Raw genomic sequence first — 7,289 nt, 5'->3', positions numbered from 1 at the left:
GAAAAGGAAAAAGCAAAAATATGAGAGAAATTGAAATAGACAAGTTACTGCTTTCCAGAAGGATTGTGCTAATAATAGACATTACAGCCACATGTGTACATGGTTTTCGTGCCCTAGCTAATTAGGATAAAGTCGTTTAAATTTCTCCCAGCTGTATAGGTAGCCATTTTAATACTTCTGTTTGCATTTCTTTAATAATTAGTAAAGTTGAGCATGTTTTATGTGTTAGGTATTTAGACTTAAGAGATTGCCTAATCTTTATCTTTGTGCATTTCTTTGGGGGCTGTTTATTTTTTTTTATTGACTGTATCCTTTGTCTGCTGTGAGTTACACATTTATAATTTCTTATCTTTTACCCTGCATGTGTTTAAAATGTTTATAAAGTCCAATTTATTCATCTTTCCCTTCCATTTTAAAGAAACTCCCTAGAAAATACAAACTTCTACCCACATTTTCTTATGTTATTTGGGGATCATTGTTTATTTCATTTCTATACTGAATTCTTCTATCCCTGTAGATTTTTTCTTTTTGTGCAAGTGGGAAAGTAGGAATCCAGCTTTATTATTTTGGTTTCTAGAGCTGCCATAAAATAGCACAAACTCGGATGGCTTAAAACAATGGAAATAAATACCCTCACCATTCTGAGGCAGGGCCACATTATATTGGAAAGCTCTAGACGGATCCTTCTTCGCCTATTCCTGGCCTCCGGTGGTAACTGGCAACTCTCAGCTTTCCTTGAATTTTAGCTGTGTCATTCCAGCCTCAGATTCTTGTAACATGGTGTTCTCTCCTGTGTGTCTCTGTGTCCAAATCTTTTGTCTCCATAAAGACACTGGTCTTTGGATTGGAGCTCACTCTAATTCAATATGACCTCATCGTAATTTAATTAGATCTGCAAAGACACTATTTCCAAATAAGATCACATTCTTAGGTACCAGGGGTGAAGACTTTATATCTTCTTGGAGGATACAATTCAACTCATATTTACCATGACAAATTAGCTGCCCTAGTACAAATAACTCATCTAAATTCTTTGCTGATTTCAAAAATCACATGTATCGTGCCAAATTCTCAGTACTTCTGCAATTCCATTGTTTTTTTCTTATATTTACAGCCTATTATTTATTTATCTATCTTTCTTTTTTAATTCCTTTCTTTTTTTAAAGATTTTATTTTTAAGAAATCTCTACACCCAGCAGGGGGCTCGAACTTAGAATCCTGAGATCAACAGTTGCACACTGTCAGCCAACCAGCCAGGTGGCCCTGTGTCCACTCTTAATTGTTAGAGCTTTATACTGGAATATTTTAACTTCCGAGACCCTCCTTAGTACTTTAGGTTATTGCTTGTTGGTCATATTTCTCCTCAACAATTGTTCTTCGAGGTGAACTATAAGAATGTTCACCAAGTTTCCCCCCAAGTTTTGAAGGCTTTTTTTTTTTTGAGAGTTGTATTGGCATTGCATTGGCCCTGTACAACGTTTAGGAATATCTTACATTTTACGAAGTTGAATGTTCTACAAGAATGGGGAATATTTCTGTTTTCAAGTCTTATATCCCTCATGAGAGTGGTAGAGGGAGGGCATTTCTTACCAAGTTTATTACTTGATATTTGACGTTAAGGTTTCTAAATGGCTGTTTGTAAAAAGCAAAAACAAGAAGCTATTGTTACAGATTATTTTTTATATAGCCAACATCTAAATTTCTTTCTTTTGAGTTTTCAGTTGATTGGCTGTGCCAGTATGCAACTATCTCATCTATAAACAAGGATATATTGCCTTGCTGCTAATATTGTACTTTGTATTTTATTCCCTTGTCTTCAAACTTTGATGAATTGGTAGGGTCTATTTCCCTAGGGCAATATACCTACTAAATTTTAGGTCAAAAGCTGCTGCTGAATGTGAGTAAATTACTTAGCCTCGTGAGAGTTGAATTAAATTCCACCTTTTGGCTCCAAGAGTAATATTCCACTTAGGTTAACCCATAAAGGGATCTTCTTCCTGACACAGTTCTGCTTTTTTTTTTTTTTTTAATAAGATTTTATTTATTTATTTGACAGAGAGAGATCACAAGTAGGCAGAGAGGCAGGCAGAGGGAGAGGAAGGGAAGCAGGCTCCCTGCCGAGCAGAGAGCCCGACGCGGGACTCGATTCCAGGACCCTGAGATCATGACCTGAGCCGAAGGCAGCGGCTCAACCCACTGAGCCACCCAGGTGCCCCCACAGTTCTGCTTCTTAAATTAATTTTTCTCCTAAATTATTACTGGTTAGCCAACACTCATTGCATCATTTCATGCCAAGTTAAAGTGTCTAAGATTACTGGCTGTGTCCCATTAAGATACTGGTATTTATACCTGAGAAGCGTATGAAAGGATGTCTTAGATCACGAATTCCACTTTTATAGGGTGATTAGTTAGCTTCATTTATGAGGTGAGATACTTGCTCTACATTTCTCCTTCTCTATCTAGATTCTGGAATTGGACTTTGCCAACTTTAAACTAGAACTGCTAATCAAGAATGAAGGGAGGAATGAATGAATGAACAAAGAACAAATGTGTAATTATTGAACTGCTTGTAAAAATACCCCACCTCATTTCATTTTACAGCACCTTGTGAGGAGGAATTGCTGTCCCCATTTAAAATGAGAAAGCATGACAGCACGGTTAGTGACACACCCAGTGACTGGTGAGGTAAAAGATTCTGTCTCCCATGCTTTTTCCAGTAAATCTCAGCTGCCTGCTAGTGGTTGTTGCAAGCTTGGTGGTAAAGAGATTTTAGAGTTGGGGATGTTTTCTGGGATGCTTAAGCTGTGTTAAGAGGCGATAAAAGACTCATTAAAAACCAAAGGGTGGAGAAGGAATTAAGCAACCAGGGGAAAAGCAAGTCAGAAATAGACGTCTGACGACTTACGTGTGCCAACGAGGTTGTAAAATGGTGGCCGGCTTGCACTGAGTTCCCCACGAAAGAACAATGCTTCAGTGTGGGGGTTGCTTTGAGAGTCTCTAGAAGCCTCCGTAACTAGGAGCTGAGGCATAACCAACTCCTACTTGCTGAGTCCTCACTGTGTGCCAGGCGCTCTGCCTAGGACCTCACTTGCACACTTCATTGCTAAAATCCCATGTTACCCGTGTTTGTAAGTGAAGAGACTAAGGCTTGGAGAGGAAGAGGAACCTCCTTGTCACATAACTAATCCCACACAAAGCCATTTCTTTCAGAATAAGGAGTGTGAGCGTGAGATTGCCAGACGAGAGTCTCCAGGAAGGAGAGGGAATCTAGAACCCCACTGAGGAGAGGGTTGAATGGCCCTTCTCTCCTGATGGGAAGAGGCCACGAATGGCATGGTACCCACAGTGGGCAGGGTGAAGTGTGTGGGCCTGAGCAACAGGCATCCCTGACACTAACCCGGCCTGACTTAGAAAGGCACTCTAAATTCAAATCTCAGACATGGATCAATTTCAAATGAGGATTTGGTCTAAGAAACGTCTTCTTTTGGTCAATGTTTTTTCATCTACTGAGAGCCAGGCCTGCACCGGTAGCCCCTAGTCTCAAGTGTGTGTTGGGGAGAGGTTGGCTAAGATCTGGGGCTCTGAAGTCAGACCCTTGCATTAGAGCCCCAGCTCTGCTATTCATAAAGTGGTTTGGAGCAAGTCACTCGGTTTCACGTTTACGGTGCAGGAGGATGACAGCAATGAGCTCCTGCAGCCCTCAGCGCCATCCTTGCAAGGGCCGAATACAAGACTTCATAAAGATCGGCTCCCCACGTGCGGGAAGGAAACTGATCAGATCATCGCATTCTTAATTACAAACAAACTGAGGAGTATAGTGAAGGACAAGTCCAGGGTGCAGTTGCCGCATAACAAGCAGACCTCGTTGACATTGGGAATGAGCCTCTTGAGTAAGCGACATTTAAGTGTAAATTGGGTGGTGGATGTAGAGGGAACTAGTTGAGAAGAATCTTCCACATTTAAGAAACAATGTAGCATCCTGAGTTGCAAATTTTTTTTTTCATATTTAAACGTACATAAGGATAGTATTTTAATTCAGCTTCTTGCCCATTTCAAAATGTCCTCTCATTCTCATAGCTGAGCAGTGCTGTCTAGCAGAACCAGGACTCTCCGCAGAAGTGTTGCCACTCAGAGGCAAAAGATAAACGGCTTTGTGTTGCACTGACCTTGACAAGGAACAAGAATAGGGTGTCAAAGCTCCCCCACCTCGTGTTCCCAATCCACTACTTCAACATTGACATTTTACTGTTAGTCTCATTTCAGATGTTTTGTGCTAAAATGTTCCAGTGGCTTCCCCTTCTCTCAGAAAGCATCCGGAATCCTTGCCATGGCTCCTAAGGCCTTTGGCCCCGCTGGGTGTTCCTGACTGCATTGCAAATACTCTGCCCCTTGCTCCCTTCCCTCCAACCGTGTGGCCTCTCACTCTTTCATCTGGACTTTGTGAATCCCTTTCTCAAACTGTGCTTCTCTGAGGTCTGCATGGCTCCCTGCCTCCCCAGCTCGGACCTCCGTCTACATAGCACCTGGTCAGCGAAGCCTTCTCTCACCCACCCTCTGCAGAGGCATCCGCCTGGCTTTCTTGGTCCCCACACCCTGTGTTGTCTCCACAGCACTGATCGCCACTGACAAAATAGTCCAGCGACTGACTACTCACTGTCTGCCTCGCCCAACACACATGCTAGAATGTGGGCTGTATGTGAACCAGAGCTTGCCTAACCCATTGTGTATTTCCAGAATTTATGACAGTGCCTGACCTGGAGCAAGTTCTCAGTAACACTTGCTGACTTGCAGAATTGTCTAATTCTCTATGCAGCCACTCCTGTCTGGCTTATCGTCATGCCCATATCAGTGTTATTCATTTTGCAACAGTGTGTGTGTGTGTGTGTGTGTGTGTGTGTGTGTGTGTGTGTGTGCGTGTGTAGAGAGAGAGAATATGTCTGTTTCTGACATTCCAGAAAATTTGAAAACTTGTACAGAATTGCAGAAATTCTTGCATACCAGAACTGACTCAATCAAATCTATGGAATAAATGAAATAAAGGTGTGGGATTATAGTTGGATGATAAAAATTCGACAAGCTGCAAAATCCCCCCAAGCCCAGCTCTTTGATTTTGAAGGGTATTAACCTCCCTGTCCTGTAACAGCTTCCCAAATTCAGTGAACTGTTTTTACCTCAATGAGTCTACCCATGTTATACCATCTATAGAACTGTTTGCTGCCATCATTTCTGTAGCACTCAGGGCCAGCATGGAAACCAATATGACCCCCTCCCTGTCTAGACCTGTGGCCAATCCTCTCTTTCTGCATAGCAGGATTCCTGCTTGACTCCTTCCTGAGTGTTTGGGGAACATTATGGCAGCTGTCCGAACTCACCAAACCTAGAAGGAGGATGAATATTTATCATGGCTCCGCTATAGGCAGATGTTTGGCAAATTTCTCTTATCGACCCTCCTTGCTGTCTGGTGAGACAGATATTATACATTTTTTCCAAGTGAGGAAACAAGGCCACAAGAAAGTAGTTGTTTTTTGGTAAACGAGAAACCAAAGAGGTATATCTAGGGAATACAACGCAGTAGGAACTCAGAATGTACATACAACATGGAGGATGGCAGGACTGGGGCATTGGGGAGCCAGGGAAGTTGGAGGGATGCCACAGAGCCTGGGAAAAAGTGCACCTCAAGGCTAAGGAGTCAGCCAAGAGCTGTGACATGGGAATCTGGAGCCTGGAGCCTTGCCCAGAAACCTCTTCTGGAGTCGTGTTTGGCTGACAGAAGAGCACAGGTGGAGAGAAAGTAAGTAGCCTCTGCAGGAGCCCCCCGCCTTGGGGGAATATAGGATTTTAGAAAATTGAAATGAAATTGACATTTAACATTGTATCAGTTTCAGGTATGCAACAGAATGATTCAATGTTTGTTCATGTTATATAGCAATCACTACAACAAGTCTAGTTATCGTTCATCACCACACATAGTTACAATTTTTTTTTCTTGTCCTAAGGATGTTTAAGATCTATTCTCTTAGCAACTTTCACTTACACAGTACAGTATCGTGAACTCTAGTCACCATGCTATAGGTGACATCCCACGGACTTATAACCCTAAGTTTGTATCTTTTGAATATGGGATGTTTAAATGCGTTCTGTAAAGAATCTAGAGATCCCAGAAATCAAATGAACTTAGTCTGTCCTTTAGGTTTGTCTGGGCATTCGGGGGGATAAGTCACAGGCCTTTGAGTACCAGGATGGGAAACCCATCGCAAGTGTATGAAACTGAGAGAGATCTATTTTGAGGGATTCGATCTCAAGTTTTATCTGTTTCCAAAGTGCAGGCTCCTTCCATTTGTCTTTGAATATAAGTCCTGCTTTAACTTTGATAACCAGGCAGCTCCCTCCAGAAATAGCCTTAGGTGCAGCTGGAAATACACTCTAAAACCAATAAGCTACTTATGTTGGTTACAGTGCTACAGTAAAATAAGACAAAAAGTCATTACTTTAAAATGCAAAAGTTACTTTCCTTACTCTGAGGTTCAGGAGGATTTCTAAATTTTGTTTAGAAGCTCAGTGTTCATCTTCTTGAAGGGACATTACGCCTAAGCAGTTATGTGGCCATATTTTATCTTTGTTCGTGAATAATGAATGAATACTAATCCATCCTCCTGCCCTTCAACTCCCAGAAAACAAAACAATAAGAGGGGATTTCCAAACTGCACATGGTTGCGTAAGTCAACATTTTCTTCTCTGGGAATCATGAAAAAACAATGAGAATTAAAAAGTTTTATCCATGAGTCAGAAAAAGCGATCTAAACTGCAGAATTGCTAAAAAGGAAAAGATCCCACTTCACAGCAAAAGACCCCTGGGATATAGTTCAGAGTAAATTTCTAGTGTAAATTACTTGTATTGATGTAAAATAAAGAATGGAACAAATATAATTGTACTTCAATAATAAATTTTCTTTTAAAGCAGAATAAGTGATTGCATGCATAATTGTTCCATGAAACCTTTATAACCCCATTCAAAAGTGAGGTGTTTTGTTATTGAAATTTTGGGTCTTTCAAAAAAAAAAAAAGAATAAAACAAATGAAACAAACATCTGACTCCAGGAGTTCTTACAAAAATAAGCAACAAATGAAGTAGAAGACAGTAGGAAGGAATTTTAAAAGGCAAAGGAGATACAAACGAAACATGAAATTTTTTTAAAAAGTAGGAGGTACATGGGACGCCTGGGTGGCTCAGCGGGTTAAAGCCTCTGCCTTCGGCTCAGGTCATGATCCCAGGGTCCTGCTCTCTGCTC

Source organism: Enhydra lutris, unplaced genomic scaffold, assembly GCF_002288905.1.
Source record: "Enhydra lutris kenyoni isolate GAN:26980312 unplaced genomic scaffold, ASM228890v2 scaffoldscaffold17, whole genome shotgun sequence".
In the NCBI taxonomy this organism is placed as follows: Eukaryota; Metazoa; Chordata; class Mammalia; order Carnivora; family Mustelidae; genus Enhydra; species Enhydra lutris.
This window is presented reverse-complemented; position numbering follows the sequence as displayed.